Source organism: Mytilus trossulus, unplaced genomic scaffold (genome assembly GCF_036588685.1).
Source record: "Mytilus trossulus isolate FHL-02 unplaced genomic scaffold, PNRI_Mtr1.1.1.hap1 h1tg000024l__unscaffolded, whole genome shotgun sequence".
NCBI classification, from domain to species: domain Eukaryota; kingdom Metazoa; phylum Mollusca; class Bivalvia; order Mytilida; family Mytilidae; genus Mytilus; species Mytilus trossulus.
The window spans coordinates 6,151,641-6,170,667 of record NW_026963290.1 but is presented as its reverse complement, the minus strand read 5'-3'; positions in this window follow the sequence as shown (position 1 = coordinate 6,170,667).

Here is a 19,027-nt window from a genome sequence, read left to right as displayed (position 1 = left end):
ACCAATATAAAAACAACCATTACACAAAAACTCAACACTTACTCCATAAAAATTCGCACAGTTCCTGTTTTAAAACTTTTTACATATTAAGTAATATCAAAGTGCAAGGTTTTGAATGCCTAAACTTCGTAGCTTCACATTGTGTATATACAATTGTGAGTTGTTCAAGGCCTAACGTTGTTATGTCTATCGTTTACTGTTATTTTTTTCATGATGCAGTTGTGTTGTTAGTTTATCTTTGGGTGTTGTTTACTAATGCACTGATATTTAATATAATTCTTATGTTCATTTAAACGAATTAATATTCATGCAAAGTTATCACAACCATAAAAAAAAGTCTGTTTCATGCTTTGCATTACGTTATAAGCACGGAAAAGCTTTGTAGTTAATTATTTCAGTGCTGTAATGCGTATTGTTTTTATTGCTCCCTCATCTTTCCCTATGACATATTCATTATATCTCAACATTGTCCTTCGTGTCTTAGTGAGTGGTTCATCGCCTTCCGAAAACATAATCTGACTTCTTGGACAAAGAAATTTGTCTGTGCAATTATATAAACTTATATTATGATCGACATTTGTCATTGAACATCAAATGAGGGGAAGATATTTGTTGTTCGTATGTTAAGAAAACACAAACAATAAGGATATGATTTTTAATTGCACTTTTAAGTTTGGCATCGTGGAGTAACTTATATAATGTTCATCATTTTGTATATGTACAAGTGTAATTTAAGCGTCCACTGTAATTAATTTTGTCATTTTAACGTTTTGGTTATCGTCGTCTGTTAAAATCATTAAGTCAAATGGCTATCCTGCTATACGAGATTAGCATAGCATGTTCTGTAAGGTCACATAGTAAATACTTGTATATGATATATATGGGGTTTTTTTTGTACACAAAGAGTTGACGAATATTTGGAGGTTATTTAGGTCAGTTGGAGAATAATAAGAGATTATTTAGGTCTGTTGAAAAATATTTGGAGATTATTTAGGTCAGTTGGAGAATATTTGGAGATCATAGGTATATAATGTGAATAGTGTCCTGGAATGGAATTTTAATAAATGATAGACTAGTGAATTTACTTGTATATTTCTTTGACAACCATACTTCACATTATTGGATTATTTGTTTTTTTTAATTATACTTTTTTTCAATATACACGGCCTGACCAGAAAGTTTCATGTTACTCGACCGCCATGGCATATATACAATTGTGAGATGTTCAAGGCCTTTATATTATGCTTATCGTTTACAGTGGGGATGTTTTTTGTGTTGAAAAAATCCGTATTTCGACAAATAATTTTCGCTTTAAAAATCTATTAACTTTATACTTGACTTTTCCAAATTAACATTACTTTTCTATTTTTCTGATTTAAGATACATCATCCGATTCAGACACAGATGTGTATCAAGAGATAATAGTTATCAAAGGTACCATAATAATAATTGTATACGCCAGACGCGCGTTTCGACTACATAAGACTTATCAGTGACGCTCAGATCAAAATATTTATAAAGCCAAACAAGTACAAAGTTGAAGAGCATTGAGGACCCAAAACACCAAACAAAATTGTGTCAAACACCGAAGTGCTGACTACTGGGCTGGTGATACTCTCGGGGATGAAACTTCTACCGCAAGTGGTGTAAATAGTTATCAAATATAATGTCGTTTACGGTATATTTATGCTGTAACCTGCACAATTAAATTCCAGTTATATATTAGATCACATTTGATAACTTTAAAGAAATTGACAGAATCTTACATTCGTTCACTTAATGGTGTGAAAAGTAAAATAACAAAAATATTGAACTTAGAGGAAAATTAATTCGGACAGTCCATAATGACAATCAAAAGACAATCAAACTTAGCATTTAACAAAAAATGAAGACATTTAACTGATATAAAGGATAGTTGAACAAACTGTGGGATAGGAGTTGTTTGAAAGGGGGGACTATAATTCATAAAAGATTATTGAACATTTGAACGTGTAACATAATATGTTGAAATTAAAATAACATAAGTGGCGAAAAGCCTTGTTTTCATTATTTCACTGCTGTAATGACATTTTCCTTCTCTGACGTATTGTTTGTATTCCTCCCCCATCACCCCCTATGACATATTCATTATATCTCAACAATGTTTTTCTTGTTTCAGTGAGTGGTTTATCGACATCTGAACATAATATAATGGCTTTTTGGAAAAAGTAATTTGTCAGCGAAATGATATAAACTTATATATATTATGATCGACATTTTGGTTGAACTTTAAATGAAAGGGAGTAAAATGAATAAAATACCGAACTGCGAGAAGAAATTCAAAACGGCAAAAGTCAAAATCGAAAGCTCAAACACACCAAACGAATGGTATACAATTGTCATATTTCTATCGTTTTATGGAGTTATAAGTCGTTCAAATATTCAAAAAAAAACCATTTCTGTTTTAAAATGCGTATTTTTTTAAATCAGATTTGTATTAATCGTGCGTTTTCAAATACGTTTTTTGATAGACATGTAGCGCGCAACTAAAACATGATACGTATAGCATGGTGGAGTTACTTCATAAGTATCATGTTCAACTTTTACCTAGATGTTTATCCTTCTTTGTTATGTGATATACGTGTGTTATTTTTTTCTGTTTTTGTTTTGGGTTGGTTTTGATTTTTGGTAAAACAAATAGTCTTACTTAAAAAAAATGTGTGGTACATACTTTACACCAGTTAACGTTTCATATTCTGTATTTCAGATTTAAGATTCGTCACCTGCTTTAGAAATGTATTTCAAGTCATTAGTTTTTTTATCGGGTAAACATAAGCTGTTTACTACACAAAATTAACGTCTACTGTTACACATTCAAATCTCATTTAATTTCTATATCTATCTTACAATGTAGAATCAAAAAATATTTTCCTATATTTGTATAAATAGACAATCAAACTTAGTTTTAAACAAAAATTAAGATATGTAACTGTTATTAAAGATATTTAGAAAAAGTAGAATAAAGGAGAAATAGAAATTAGCAATATATATATAAAAAAAATGTAAACGTGAGATATCATCTTGGAATAAAAAAAATCAAATGAAAAACACTTTTAATTTATCAAATTATGATAAAGCATCACACATTTTAAAACTTCTTTGGCAAACATCAACTCTTCCGTATCATTGCTGAACATTTATATTCAAGGTTTAATTAAAAAGACATATATTTCAATTAACAGAAAAACAAAAAACAAATCGCAAATATCATAAATTTCTATAGATACAAATGATACAATTTCGGTAACATAGAAAAAATCGATATTTCTTACATCCATCACATAAAATGTAGACCTTGAACAAATTTTGAACTTAACGGCGGAAGCTACAAACGTATTTTAAGTCTTTCACATGTAAAATAAAAGATTTACTAATTTGTTATGTACCAACTAATTATATAAATAATGTATCACTTTCTATGATAGCTTACAGATGAACCAGAATTGAAATTTAAGTCAGTTTTAATTTATCCATCATGAAAGCAAACCTTGACCATGTAAGATTACAAAAAAGCTCAGCACATATAATATGTTGAGTTCAAGGAACCATGTTTAAACACATGCACGTTTCTAGTACATTCGTTGAAATAAGCAAATAAAGTTAATTCGTAAGGAATTTGAGTTTTGAGTAAATAGTAACAAAATAAAAATTAATTCAAGAGTAACCAGCTTTTTTGCGCTAGACTTATTTTACTGTCCATGGATAAAACCACAAACAATATCAAGAATATTATGCAGTAAATTGAGCAATGCAACAGCATACATAATACATTTATCATATTGCGTAGTATGTTCAATCAATATACAGTTTACAATTCAGTATATGAGATAAAATTGATCAAAGACGTATATATACCTGAGCACAACAACTGTAATAGGACAATGTACTGTTATCAACAATTGTCCAATGCTATTCCGTATCGGAAACCATAAACGGGCAGTCATGACTAAATCGGAAATAATTGAAAATTGAAAAACAACGTTCTGATTTCTGTTTAAACGATAAACGAATCCCCAAGTTAACAAAAACCACAAAAGATATCCATTGAAACATACAAGCTCAAGGTTTTTATATTGATTCATCAGATAAAGCACAATGGACACAAACAAAAAACTAAAAATATAAAAAAAAATAATCCAAATCCATATACAGGTACAACACATGTATGATGATTTTATTAACTAAAGTCTTATAGTTACTTTACACTAGATCAAAGCCAATTTCAACTTGTAAATAACATTTTTACCCAGTAAAAATCAACAGTAGTCATCCAACAAACTAATACAAGTTTAACAATACAGTCATTGTCTTCAGAACCAGAGAATTGTCATTTGAAAGATATATATCAAATTGAGTTCTATCCGGAATACTATGATGTATTACACCGTTTATAACATGATACGTAGTTGCTTAAATCCGCTTTTGTTTTGACTCTGATGGATAGTTGTCACATTGACAACCGCATCTCCTTATTGTTGTAAATAATTTTTTTTGCTTATCAAAGCGTATGATATATGGTCGGTAGATACATTTTGTATCATTTAGGGTCAAACTAAGACTTCAACGGTCCTATGCTTTCCTTTCAATATTACAAAATATGTATTGGAGGAAATTAAATTCAAGAAAAAAAGTCGAGCATATTGTACTTTTGTTTGTCTGTTTGTCTTTTTTATTTTTAGCCATGGTGTTGTCAGTTTATTTTCGATTTATGAGTTTGACTGTCCCACTAGTATCTTTCGTCCCTCTTTTTTACAATATAAACTTTATTATTTTTGTCCTTAAATGAAAGACTATCGAATGATGTGTTTTTTTCTACGCAGATAAAAAACACTGCACTCATTCTATAAATACTCAAAAAGGTAAAAAACAAATAGAGCGTCTTTGTCCTTTGTCCATTATAACAGCATGTGGTGATTCGTGTCGTACCGTAATCTGCGTACCTGTTACAAAAAAGCAGTTTTTTTAAATATTCTTTTAAGCAGAAAAATGTTAAGTACGTATCAATGCTACATTTACCATTATGATATCAAATGAATATATCGTTTTTTTCTCCATTCATTTAATTTCCAGTCTCAAATTCATCACCCAAAGAGTCAATACTTCATACTACAGAACATATTGAATATGTCTTCGGTGGTAATCCAATTGTGCTGATTTCATTTCATCAATGTCGTTTTTTTTCTTTTATTTCAGGTAAAGCCTTTTTATGAGATTAGCCCATTGTTCCTTAAAAAATGTAAACCTGGTTGTATATGTATAATACTTAATTGCATGACATTGTGAAAATACATTTGGCAAACATCAACCGTATTGTATTATTATACGTAATATCGAAACTTTTGATATTTTTTAAATCCATCACATAAATGTAGACCTTGAACAAATTGTCAACTTTAAGGAGGGAGCTAGGTTAAGTCTTTGTTTACGTGATAAATTAAAGGTATACTAATTTGTTATATACCATCTAATCATATGTATAATGGATCACTTTCTATGATAGGTAACAGATGAACTAAACTGAAATTTAAGTCAGTTTTAATCCATCCATAATGAAAGCAGACCTTGACTATGTTAAATAACAAACAAACACAACACATGTATGTTGAGTTCAAGGAACCACGTTTAAGCACGTGCACGTTACTGGAAAATTAAAAAAAAAATAATGAAGTTCATTCGTAATGAATTTGAGTTTTGAGTAAAAGTCAATATGAAAAGGAAAATGAAATTACCAGCTGTTTTGTTCCTTATTACTCCCACTGTCCATGGACAAACCCACGTGAAATATCAAAAACACTATTGAGCAATTAAACAACATATACATTAAGCCTTCGAATTATGATAAAAAAAAATTAAAAAAAACATTATAGAAGAAGGAGATTAAGTAGAGTTGTCAATTTGACATCTGTACTACATCTGATTACGACAAGGCTAAGATATATACATGTAAAGGACACTGTGCTGCTTTCAACAATTGACAAAATCTATACCTTGTAGGAAGCTATAAAAGGCCATGCAACTATGACAAAAAGGGAAACAATTGAAAATTGAAAAACAAGTTTCTAACCATGGTCTCAAAAAAGGGATAACCCAATATGACAGCACGCATCTAAAGACAACACCTGAAATATACATGCTCCAGGTATTTATATTGATTCATCAGATGAAGCACAAAGGACACAAACAAAAACTTAAAAAAATAAATCCGGATCCACGTACAGGTATCAAATTTGGCAATTTTCACAGCTTTCTAAGGATTTTACCTGAAGTTTAACTTCATAAAAACTGTATGCTCATCATTATACATGTCTCAGCTTTCTTCATGCCAATTTTTAACATACCTGTAAATCCTTCTAAGAAAAAACCTGAATTTGAACAGAGGTTCTCCAAAAATAACCCCTGTTTTTGGAAACCTTAAATTGGTATACTATTGAGCGCATTAATTCTCAACTCTAAACGCAAACTCATAGACAAGGAAATTGTGGCTCTAAATGGTATAAATACATTTCTCTTTCACCAAAAGTTTCATGTCTGCAAATTTGTTGGTTAGTTTAAGTAAATAGGGGATCAAAAGCACTAGACTAGTTTGTGTCAGAGTAAGGCTACTTTTGCATACGTTCTACATTGGAGGGAGTAATTGGTGGTCTGACACCTAGAGGTACAAAAAAGTATCATTCTTGAAGTACATTTTTGTACTAAAGTATTGTGTTTACTGGACACTAGTTCAAATCTTATTTCAACTAGTAAATAAACAACTTTTACCCAGAGTAAAATACCAATAGCCGTCATCAAACAAATAAATTCAAGTTGAACAATACAGTATTGATATGAATCAAATTGAGTTCATACGGAATACTTTGATACATTACGCCGTTTATACAAAATGACACATACTTGCTTAAATCCGCTTTCAGTTGGGACTCTTGTGCACAGTTGTAACACTCTCCTTATTGTATTTTGCTTATTCAAACTCTGAAGCCAGCTAAAGGACGCCTCCGGGTGCGGGAATTTCTCGTAACATTGAAGACCTGTTGGTGACCTTTTGCTGTTGTTTTTCCATGGTCGGGTTGTTGCCTCTTTGATACATTCCCCGTTCCTATTCTCAATTTTATTTTTATTTTAGATCGATAGAGACATGTTGTGACATTTAGGGCGAAACTAACGCTTCCGTGATTCTATTAATTTCTTTTAATTTAACACAATTTGTCTGGAAGGTACTTTTTTTTTAAATGTCGAGGATAATCTACGTCCATGTAACAAAAAAAAATGTTTTTTTTAATTATTCGTTTTAGCAGGAAAATGTATGTAGGTATCAATACATTAACCATATCAAATGAATCTTTTCGTTTTTCACAATTTATTTACGTTCCAGTTTAAAATTTATTACCCCAAAAGTCAATATCGACATGTTGAATATGTCTTTGATGAGCATAGCCAAGTACTCGTTTTATTTCATCACAGTCTTTTACTTTAATTTCTGAGTTTAATGTAAAAAAAGAAGAAGATGTTGCACGATTGCCAATGAGACAACGTGTGCAAAGATACCATATGGCGCAGAAATAAACCCCTTTAAGTCGCCGCACGCTCTTCAGTGATGAGCAAATCCCATAGCGCAAAATGCCAAATGTAAAGCAACTCAAACGAGAAAACTCACGGCCTAATTAAAGTACAAAATTGAACAGAAAACAAATATGTAACACTGCAACAGACGATTAGCACAGAATTACATACTACTGACTTTGAACAAGCAAATACATTTATGTATAACGTGCATGTGACGGGGCCAGTCCCTGGAACAGTAATATAGCAGTACAACATAAAAACTAACTATCAAAATATGAAAAACTAATCAGATGAACTCAATTAAAAATTGAGAATGCTTAATTTTAATGTAGTGTAAAAGCTCTTTCCGAAGTATATTTTGTATGAAGCGTGGAAGCGCTTCATTCTAAAAATGTGAGCACGGTCAACGATTTTAAAACCCCTTTAAAATTAACAAAAGAAGCTTTCAATACTTTTAATTACATTGGTTGGCTAGGAACACGAAAACACATTTTTCAATGTTTTTCTCTTATTTATCTGTGTACTTCATTGCGAAAGCTCGTGTCATCATGAATGTTATATTTCATATTGAAATGAAAGTTAGTTTCAGAATGACGCGAGCTTGCTATTAGCTAATCAAAATAAAGAATTATAATGAAACATACATGTTCATGTTATTACATTTTATAGAAATACATCTAACAAAAATGCTTGGTGGAGTACTTTTGCATCCCAACAACAAAAACATACTAAAGTAGATCTGACAGTACTCGCAATCACTGACAGCTAGTTCAAAGCAAATAACGACGAATAAAAGATCGAAAAGCCTTTTTATGTAATTAGACTGTGGTTTACCAAAAAGAAATAAACTTAGGTGTACATTTATATTATATGATTACATGTATAATTACATTTTAATAATGTTCTATGATTACGTATATTTTGTGCGTACATTCTCGTTTCGTATTGGATTTTAGATGTTTTTTAAAGTTCAAGATTAATGATATCAATACTACCTTATATGGTTATTGTAATAGTTTAGAATGGTATACAAAGAATTTTCTGATTGTATTATTTATTTTCGAGAAGAAAGATAAACACAGACGTCAATATGCATTATATTAGATGTATATATGCCTATGCCATCCTCTGAATTTCTAAGATTTCTACGATTAATCATGACAGAACTTAAAGGGTTATTCTTCGGGTTGTTTCACTTCATCGTAATGGCGTATAGAAAACCAGAGTCAATGGCGTTAAGAAAACCATAGTCAATGGCTTATAAGTGATATCAAAGCCTGATTGTTTATTCATAATAATCTCTTCGTTCTTATATTTCGTTTTACGTCACGACTACAAATCCATTTTCATCTAATAACATTTACTCACATTTACATATTAGATATATACATATCATTTTATATTATATTTAAAAGTATATGTATATCCAAATTACATAAAAGCCCAAAAGAAACTATTAACAAGGCATGGACTCGATTTCATTTATCAGCATTTCATGTGTATTTTTATTAGATTGGTGACATCTTATTTAACATTGAGACGACATCGAAAACTGTCGATAAGCAATAACCTGATCTAAACGGTAATAAAATTTAAAAAAAAATAACAGACAAACAGATGTATTCGCATTGTTATGATAAGAAAATTGTGAAATAAAAAAAATACTAAACTCCTTGGAAAATGGAAATTCCCAAATCAAATGGCAAAATCAAATAACAAAACACATCAAACGAATGGACAATAACTGTCATGATTTTGTTCAAATGTAGCTTTGTTTTTATTCGTGTCAGATATTTAAAAAAATGTAAAATCAGTTTATTCAATTTTATTGTATTTCTAATCTCGAGTAACAAAATCGGTGTAAAGTTTAGGATGCTTGTAGACTAGTCTGTATCTATGGAGGAATAGAGTAAAGGTTTTGAGTAATTTGTGGTAACGAAATGCCCACCTTAATAACTTACCAGTAATACATTGTTACACTCATTGATATCGAAAACGTCACTATAGATACACGCATCACGAACGAGTTGGAATAAATGAACACCGTAAAAATTGATAGAGAAGCAAATCGCGTTACACAATGAACAAATCATTTCATTGGTCATCAATCTTAGAATTCTTTTTTCCTTTAATTTTCAAGACAACATGCGTTTGTACAACTCACAGCTGAGTGTTATACTTCAACAAAGCGATCTATTTATGGATTTCAATTATCTGTATGCAGCTTAATTTTCTTTGCGAGATTTGTTTGTCAATACAAAGATTTTCCAATACAATTATAGTCGATAATGATAAAATATCTTTTCCTCTTTAATTTTCATATAAATTATATATATATTAACTATATTTCAGGACAACATGCGTGTGTACAGCTCACAACTCAGTTTCGGTCGTGTTATACCTAAGCAATGCAATCTATTTATGGATTTCAATTATCTGTATGCATAGAAAATTTAGAGTCTTTAAATATCAGCTGTATTTGTACGAGGCTACGAAACAAGGTGTATGCGAGCTTTTAGCGAGCTATTACACCTGTTTCGAGCCGAGTACAAATACAGTTGATATTTAAAGACTCTAAACAGTTATTGTCTTTATCCTGCAATTAATTCTGTATATTATTTGTGTTTTGAAAGACACAAAAACACATGTTTTGCATTTATTTTGGATTTGAAATCCCTTGAGGCCCGTGTATTAATACGATACAGTAATCACACATTCGGCTGAAAACGGGTTCGCAAACAAAGAACCTCGAATGGTGGTCAACAATAATACATCGCTCAAGGTGAATAATTATCCATTTTAACATAACAACTAATTTCAACAGTAAAAACAAATAACAAAACATTGTCCAATTTGAAACAGGAGTGTACGAGTTGTCCTTCGCTTCAGACTCGACATTCACTAAACATGCATGCTGAAATTGACATGGTTGTTTTAGTTACACAATCATACAGATTCAAGTTTTGAAATCGATAGTACTGCTGTTCATGTGTGTATGTTATCAAAAAAAGGGTGTGACTTTTATTGCTCTAAAGTAATGTTTGAAAACAAACAGAACGTATAAAAGTAATCGTTAATTCGCAATTGGTACGTCTTTGGAACGGACTGCAATACATATTCTGAGGTCACGCAGGTTCATACAATACTCAGTTCGTCAGTGGGCGGAGCTTTAATGCGATATCTGTATAGTGTAGAGATACAGCATAGCGATATATGTAGGGCTGTATCTGTATAGTAAAACACCCAATTGCAGAATAAAGCCTAATAACATTGGCAAGATTTGTTTGTCAATAAAAAGATTTTCCTATACAATGATCGTCGATAGAGGTATAACTTCTGAAATGAACACATGACTTCTTAAAACTGAATTTACTATGCGTATTGCTGTGTTTGTTTATTCTTCATTGGCTACATCATGATGTATAGGGCAAGGGTTGAGATCTCTCAAAACATTAAATGAGAGTTTTAAATGCCAGATAGAAGCATACAATGAGGCTCCATCCATTTTAAGTAATATGATTCAAGTCAGCGACTGATTAAGCAGAAGTGATTGTCTTCAATTCCCAATGCAAAGTTTCTACATTTTATATGATTTTTGTTCTTTGTTATAAAACAAAACATGTCAAAGATAGTACTTTACACCAAGTGTATTATGTCATGTCAATATTTACTTTCTCATTTCTAAACATTATTGGGATTGTTGTCAATGCAACGTCTTTCCATTGGATGGTAATTCGTTTCTATATCTTAATAGTTTGATATTATTCAGGTTTCTAAGGGCACCTTGATAACACAAAATTTAATAAAATTTACAATAAATTAGATTTTTGAAGTACAATGAATGTTAAGAATTGAGACGATGTTTATTTTCTGGCTTTTGAAACTTTTAGGGTTTTTATTTCTTTAAAAAATAATCGTTTAAAGTTTCATCTTTTGATAAGCTTCGGAATTTCAAATATTTTGGCGTCGAGCATCAATAAAGAGCCATTGAATGTCAAAATTCGCATCTGATGCAGAAAAATTGATACCATTTCTGTTTTTGTAGGCGACAATAAAACTCGAATGATGATTGATTGAGGATGGCTTCATGTTGCATCAGCACAAAAAGGCTATATCGCGTCGAGCTCGACTGATTAAGTTAAATCAATAAAAGTGCTTTGAACGTTTTGTAGATGTCATTGTCACTTAACAATTAGTGCAATGTAACGAGTCTTATATTGCATTTATCTTTTTAAAAACCTTCTTGTTAATTTTTGTCAAAGATAATTGAATTTAGGGCTTCTTCGTACAGATTGAACGCTTAGCAATAAACTTTCGCCCCCTTTCAAAACATGCCTATATAATTCATTGTATCCTTGCATAGTATGTTACAAAATGTAGTTTTCTAACATATTAAATAGATTCTTAATGGCATGTTTTTAAGTATGTACTTGCCGCGACCAATATAAAACATTCAGTAACTCGTTTATTTTGTTTTTATGCTATGAAATTAAATAAATGTAAAATAGTTGGCACTTAACATAAAAGTAGTGATAACAAGATTGATTAACTCTCTTAGTGAAATTGTAACCTTGACCAAGTTTGATTTCAATGATTGTTAAGATGCTATCTAACAAATGTATTTATTTCCCAAATGAACAAACGCCTTCTTCGAAACGTCAATTTAAGTTAGTTTTGTTTTCATTTGTTTACTGTTTTGACTGGAATTCGTCGTTTATAATTCATACTTAAATTGAAAATCTATAAATGTAGAAATTGGTAAATCATGAAAGGGCACAGTTTGTTGGTTATAGAAAAGCTATTGAATAATCTGAAGAAAATAGATAATTTTGTTTTTCAAAACATTTCAAATAATTTAATCGGCTAACATATCTTGCTGTCAGATGCATTTGACCAAGGACGACCTAGCATTTAAATGATTCAACGACAGTTTAGTATTTTGCCTTAAGTTACCTTTGCAAATTATTACTTTAGCAACCGTTCGTATGCCAATGGTAACTCGTAAACATTTACGTTGAATGTCTCTGTCGTAAAATCGACTCTGTTATTGCTGTATTGCTATCTAATCCAACTCACCGCGATATAGCCTGTGTGTGATAATGCGATGTAAAGCAACCAACAATCAATCAATCAATCTAATCCAACTTTTGATCCACAAATCGAAGGTTGATACCCGCTATCGTTAAACACAATAATGTCAAATATGAATGGCAACTGAAATAGAATACTAAAAATCAGAAATTTGGACCTATTTGAAGGACATCTACGCTTTCGTACAATTTCTGACCTAGAATGGTATAATTGATGCCCTGAAAAATTGTTACAGTATTCATTAAAAAATAACATTACCAAGGCATTGTATCATTGGCAATCATTCCACTTCTTCTTAATTTCATATACAATCAGATTTGACATACATTAGAATGATAGCTGTACGTATATGTAGTCATTTCCTTAATAAAATATTAGATGCTATCATCACAGTGTAAAGGAGTACAAATATCAAACTCTACATGGATTTTAAGTCTGAACGGTTCGTAATTATTATATCAAAAAGAAAAAATCAACGTAAATCATATCTTCAAAAATATTCAGTCAAGTTGTCCTATTTATTAAAATCATCATTATAACATCTTAAAGAAATCAAAGTCGTTTGATGAATGTATGGATAGAATCAAAAATATACTTGGCAAATTGAATTGAAGAACTGCAACAACCAAACAACCGCCTGTTAATTTGCAAATTTTACTGATTTGGAACAAAGAAAAGCCAATAGAGGGTTTATAAGTCAAAGTCGCATGACATAAATTCCGTGCTATCTGCTAGTATTCCTAAAATAGCCTTCAACCGGTAACGTTGGAGACCAAATTTGTCCAATAAAGTTTTGTTCCTCATTTTTTTACATTACAATTAAATTGATTTATGATCAAATCTGGTCTGTAAAATTTCAAATTAATGTTTTTAAAGAAATCGGATTTTTGGTTAATAAGATTATCCGAGCTACAAGTTGTAACTGTCTTGAGAAATCAGGATACTCGCAGAGGTTTGTTTTAATATTATAATGTTACATTATGAAAATTGTGTTTTCTTTTAAAAAGAAGATGTTGTGTGATTCTCAATGAGACGACTTTTCACAAGAGATCAAATGACACAGACATTAACAACTATAAGTCATTTTACGACCTTCAACAACAAGCAAAACTAAAACCTCATATTCAGCGAAAAAATGTAAAACAATTCAATCGAGAAAACCCCCGGAACACTTTATGTACAAATATTTAACGAAAAAAATATATGTAACACACAGCAACAAACAACAACCACTCAGTCTGAATTCCAAGCTCAGACTTGAGACGAACACAAACATACAGAATGTAGCGGGGCTCAATATGTTAGCGGGATCCCAAACACACATTTGATGGATTTTTACGTTTTCTTTATATGCCTGCTTCCTTTTACTGTCCATCTGGTATCTTTCGTCCCTCTTTTAGATATATTTAAGATAATCCTATCGGTATCTTACGTTTACAACCATGTGCCTATCAATATTAAGGAATTACGATGAATTTTGATATACCTGACACCAATGCCTATGTCATTTGTGATTGGCATATTTGTTTTTGCATCATAGTATTTAATTCAGTTCAATTGGGAATTGTCTTACCATTTTCAGTAGGAGAACACATCAAGTTAAATTAGATGATAATATGAAAAAGGTTTTCAATATTACAACACGCTGATATGACTTGAATTCACGAAGGCACATACCATCCTCTGTTGTTAATGACTCTAAAATTGTGCGCGTAACAGGGACAATACGCATTTTAGTTTGGTCATGACACGAATCAAACGAACACAACAAAGTTAACCATTGTTTTAGAGGAATGAAATGAGTTTTCTCTTATTTAAAAAAAAGGTTATTCTTACTGGACATTTCAAAATTATCTGAAGTTACCAAACATTATTAATCATTCAATTTGGTAATTTAGGATACAGACGTTAACTCTGACCACACGGTTTCTGTCAATATGCTCGGCCCAATTTATTAATATTTTGAGTATTCTGGTCAATACAATTATAATTGTAAACAGTAGTCTTGGGTGGAAAAGGGGGTATGTTATATCTTAATTTTATAGTATATCAGCAGAAATCTGAGACTGCCTTTAATTGTAAACCTTGCACAAACTGTTTATCTAAGTTTTCATGTATATTTCAGGAAATCGAACGTCCTGATTTTGCTAATAACAATATTATTTGTACAAGCTTCTCTAATAAGATAAAATTGAAATTCTTCAAAGCTTGTTATCCCCAGTAATTAACGATTGATACTAAATTACTCGTCTGTAAAGGGATTTTCAAATCAATAGATCTTTTCTGCATCATCAAAATCTCCAGTAATCTTTCTATTTATGGCTTTTAATTATGCATATATATCAAAATATCTTTCAAGATAATATCGAAAGGAAATTATTAACAAAGAAGCCTATGAATCGGTGATAATAAAGGGTTAAAGGGTTCAACATCACTCAGTACGATGAAACCTGTATTCAGGAACATTATTGTTGAACCCTTTGAAAATGGAAATAACAATAAATTCTCGTAATATTTTCATTAATTAATTTTTGAAATGGGTCGATAATTAAGGATGAAAGCCGTACATTTAAACTGCCGATCGAACAGCTTATTGAGTTGTGAATGAATTTGAAACACAAGCTTCTTGACTTTATATGTGAAATCATCATACAGTCAAATATTTGTTGCGGTACTTCACTGTAGTTTCACACAACAGAACCAGTTTACTGTATTGCTCTAAAAAAAATTACGAACCAAAATATCTGAAACTGTTAAAAAAGTTAAAGCATAGTTACCACAATCTCTTATAAAGTAGAATATGTAGGTTCGTGTAATTGAAACCGACTTTAAGAGAAGAAATACATCTTAAAGTTTTATCTATTAAATTAAAGAAACCTGCTTTATAGCAAAACATTCTGAATAAAATCCCGTTATCTGTCAATCTTATTCAGTTGTAGGTTTCTATTAGTAAAACACGTAGGCGAATATTCGAATTGGAAAACTGAATAAAATTCAATTCAATATAATGCATTGAATTTTATATTTAGGAAGCCATGAATTGGAATGTTCGTGCTGTAATATATTGTGCTGATGATAGACATGTATCATGCCTTTTAGGATCCTTGTTGATGATATATAGACCTTTGTCATGCTTAGACATTTAACAAGTTTATACAAATCAATTTGCTGACGATATATACATGTAGATACACGTATAAGAAGATGTGGTATGAGTGCCAATGAGAAACTCTCCATCCAATTACAATTCAAGTCACAATTTGTAAAAAAAAAAATTACGGACTTTAACACGGACCCTTGGCTCACATAGAACAGCAAGCTATAAAGGGCCCTACAAACGAGTAGTGTAACACTAATCAAACAGGAATACCAAAGGTGCAATTTATAATTAAAACGAGAAACACTTATGAACCACATCAACAAACGACAACCAATGGACACCAGGTTCCTGTACTAAATATACATTTAGTAGGCTTCTACACGGACAATACAGTTTTCTTACAATGGACCTTTACTATGCTTATACATAAATAGCAATAGACTTTAAATGCCAGTACGGACCCGGTCTGACTATAAACATTGCAATGATATGTTTACGTCTTCTGTTACAGATGTTGAACCTCTTCCGTGTCTTAACCAATGTGGTGACGGTTGTCCTTTTACAATTTCCGTACAGTCAGGAACCGCTTAATTTACTGTTTTTTTTTAATGTATACTATAATAGTTGGTTCAAGAACGAATTGGTTTTGATGGCAGGTATTTGATAATCTCCGTTAGACTCTAGAAAATGCTGATTAAGGTTAAACACCTGCGTATTGTTCATAATCAATTTAATATCCATACCTTAAATAGATATCTTTAATAGTTTTGATGATTTTTCTGTCTGGTTAAAGTACAATTACATGAAAGACGACCGCAAGGTAGGATCTACAGTTGTTTGCTTCTACGTCATTTTGGTTTATTGTAGGGAGTTGTCGCATTAGTAATCATATCACATACTCCTATTTCAATAAAAAAAAATGTAAGGATGAAAATTAATACAACAAAATTAATTTTGAAATTAATTTGTAAAACAGCAAACATTTCCTTTGTTTCTTTTAAGCAATACACTATTTCGGCAATGTCTGCTAGGTCAATACCATGGTTCATTATCTGTCATTATTCTTATTGTTAACCCTCTTGCTGCCGACCGTTTTTCAAGGTTGCATTTCATATGCCGGAAAATACGACAGCTCAACGTCTGTGACGTTACATGCCAAACAACGACGTCACGACAAAATGACCACTACATTTGGGACCAATTGGAGAAAAACACGACCCTGTTTATTCTTCTGTATTTTAATTGAAAGAGATACAACATTGCTAAGAAGCTTGCATAAATTTATCCATGGACATATGTGTCCCTCCGGCACTGCCGGTCTGGACATATGTGTCCCTCCGGCAGCAAGAGGGTTAAAGTATCATCATTGACCATTGTACAATTGTTTGGGTCAAATATCGTACGCTTATCATCTTATATCAATAACTACCCCATTCACGTTGATGTGTATTGCTGACTGATGATAAACAATTGTAAATCAATCACTCTAGTGCTTGAAGACTGTATTTTGACCTATAATGGCTTACTTTTGGAAATTGTGGAGAGTTTTCTCATCAGCACACATACCACATCTTCTAAGTACTACTATAAATAAAGATCCAGTTGTTTTCGTCCTACTATTTCTGGTGTCTTAGTCTATCTCCTAGAAGTCTAAATGCGCACGAAAGGTCATCTTCAACTATTGTTATCATACAATGTTTACAGGTACTAGGCGTACTTTCCACGGTAAGTGTGGCATTAAGTGCAGAACATTTCACCTATCGAACAAAGTTCCAATGCTGTACATTCTCAGAAGTACATGACTGTCGAACATTGATTCGTGTATTACGTTATCATTATGTGCTATTAAATTCTCAGTATCTAACAAAGCAACTTAATTTCTTATCAATTATAACTGTTTTACAGGTAATAGATATACTAATAAAAAAGCAAGTAAAAGGTCAATGGAGTTATTATCTTATCCTTAATATAATGTTCTGTAAATTGGCATCAGTTTAATAGGCAGTGCTTTGAATACAGCTGTGATCATACCATTGTATCATTTAAAAAAGGCGGGACACACTGATCAAAAAGGATTGAAAGAAACCACAAATGATAAAGTCCTAAAGATATAAAACTAAGTAACCTTTTTTCGTGCTATGATTATGTAATAAAATATTAACAGCACTAATTGTCATGCAGATTCTTTGTTTCTCAGCAGAGGTTAATCAATGATAATAGTTCTCGCAGTCTGATTTAAAACGATAAGGTAACTTTATACAATGCAATTATTACTAAATAAAAATAATATATTACAAGAACTCAAAATAAATACAAAGCACGAACAATACAGAACAAAAAACTTGATATGACTATTAAGATACATTTAATATGATGTAACTTATTATTAACCATTAGTTTCTCTAAAAAGAAACCCTTTCTGTTGTCTTAGTAGACCATAAAAAATAGGAGTGCTCATTTGAAAAACATTAAATATTCGGATAATAATCAGGAAAAATCGTAAATGAAATGTGCAGTACTGCATGCATATAGACTTATGAAAGAACATTACTGATTAAGTTCCCCAAAATTTCTCAATTTAAAACACCTACATTAAATCTGTCTTAAATTCAAATAAATAGACAGTCATTGCATGTCATGGCAACATATTAAGGTGTCTTGTACTGCAAAAAAAAACATAGTGATAACACGTAATTGCATATAAGAGAGTATTGGTCCCTGGACTTTCGAAAGTACCAAAAGAGGTACTTCAGATCTAGAAATAGGCAAAATGAACACTCCGAGTTATCAAATTCGATACACTATTTGTTTTATTATTCAAATTGTATGTAAAAAAAGTGCTCCACAAAGAGCATCAGTCATTCGGCTTTTATTTGACACTGCACTTAAAATATTGTACAAACTTTGAAAGTAACACACTTGCGTAGGAACTATTCTATTTTAAAATGTACTACTTTCTTTGAGATCAGGCTCGACTTAGTCGTGTAACACCTTAAAATTATATATATATATATATATGTATTTCGTATCGTATACGTATTGATCATCTTATAAAAGTTACATATACAAATGTACATGCGTAGACAGCTAAGGCTGCTCGTTTATGGATAGAGCGTTATTAGAAACCTGTTGTAAAACATCAAGTTTCAGCAAATATCAAATTCTATAATCTCTGTACATGGAAAAATACAACAATGACCAAGAGATGTTTCGTGCACTACTGCAGGTGATCATTTC